Source organism: Schistocerca nitens, chromosome 3 (assembly GCF_023898315.1).
Source record: "Schistocerca nitens isolate TAMUIC-IGC-003100 chromosome 3, iqSchNite1.1, whole genome shotgun sequence".
NCBI classification, from domain to species: domain Eukaryota; kingdom Metazoa; phylum Arthropoda; class Insecta; order Orthoptera; family Acrididae; genus Schistocerca; species Schistocerca nitens.
This window is the reverse complement of record NC_064616.1, coordinates 331,146,930-331,147,961: the sequence shown is the minus strand read 5'-3', so window position 1 is coordinate 331,147,961 and position 1,032 is coordinate 331,146,930. Positions and strand designations below refer to the sequence as shown.

General features: G+C 50.5%; 1 pseudogene; it reads right to left on the bottom strand.

The window, feature by feature from the left end:
- Window positions 1–680: 680 nt before the first annotated feature.
- On the bottom strand, window positions 681–797 carry LOC126249928 (5S ribosomal RNA; annotated as a pseudogene).
- Window positions 798–1,032: the final 235 nt, after the last annotated feature.

Here is a 1,032-nt window from a genome sequence, read left to right as displayed (position 1 = left end):
ACAGGCGAACTGTTTCAACAAGAAAGCCTTAAGGTAAACAGATCCTGACTTCACATACCGCAGCGAACATCCGTCGCAGGTAGCAAGAGGAGAACCGCACCGGAAATGACCGCGGAGAACCCCTCGGACGTTGGCGCGCCAGGTACATGTAGTCTGCGCCCGCGAGCTCGGCTCCAGTTCACCACCGGCAATGGAGGGTGCTGGCGAAATGTCAATAAAATCATTAGATGAACGTTGGTCGAAGAACCCGAGACAGAAGCCAATAGGCAGTTTGTCTATACCGTTTCTTCTAAGTGTTTTGGGCAAACATATTACAGCCCCTCACATACGTCTCGCGGAGTGACTGCAGTGAGATAATTAGGAGTTCATACGAAGGTTTCTACAGTGAGATAATCAGCAGCAGAAACTCCGTTTGTCGTTTTCTTGATAAGTAAGAGACTACATTCTTCCGTTGGTTTTGTATGCCTATAAATGGCCAGCACTCCGTCTTCAGGCCACAAGTGGCCCACCGGGACCATCCGACCGCCGTATCATCCTCAGATGAGGATGCGGATAGAAGGGGCGCGTGGTCAGCACACCGCTCTCCCGGTCGTTGTGATGGTTTTCTTTGACCGGAGCCGCTACCATTCAGCCGAGTAGCTCCTCAATTGGCATCACGAGGCTGAGTGCACCCCGAAAAATGGCAACAGCGCATGGCGGCTCGATGGTCACCCATCCAAGCGCCGGCCACGCCCGACAGTGCTTAACTTCGGTGATCTCACGGGAACCGGTGTATCCACTGCGGCACGGCCGTTGCCTATAAATGGCCAGACTGACATCTTAATAGTTAGACTAAATTTACATATATATGCTTGCTTCTCACGGTGTGTGGCCGATGGTATGCTGTATTAATGCTAGTCATTCCCTTTCCTATTCCACTCGCATCTACAGAGAGGGAAGGAACTACCTATATGTATCCCTATGAGCACTAATTTCTCATATCTTATCTTCGTAGTCCTTATGCTAAATGTATGTTGGCAGCAGTCAGCTGCA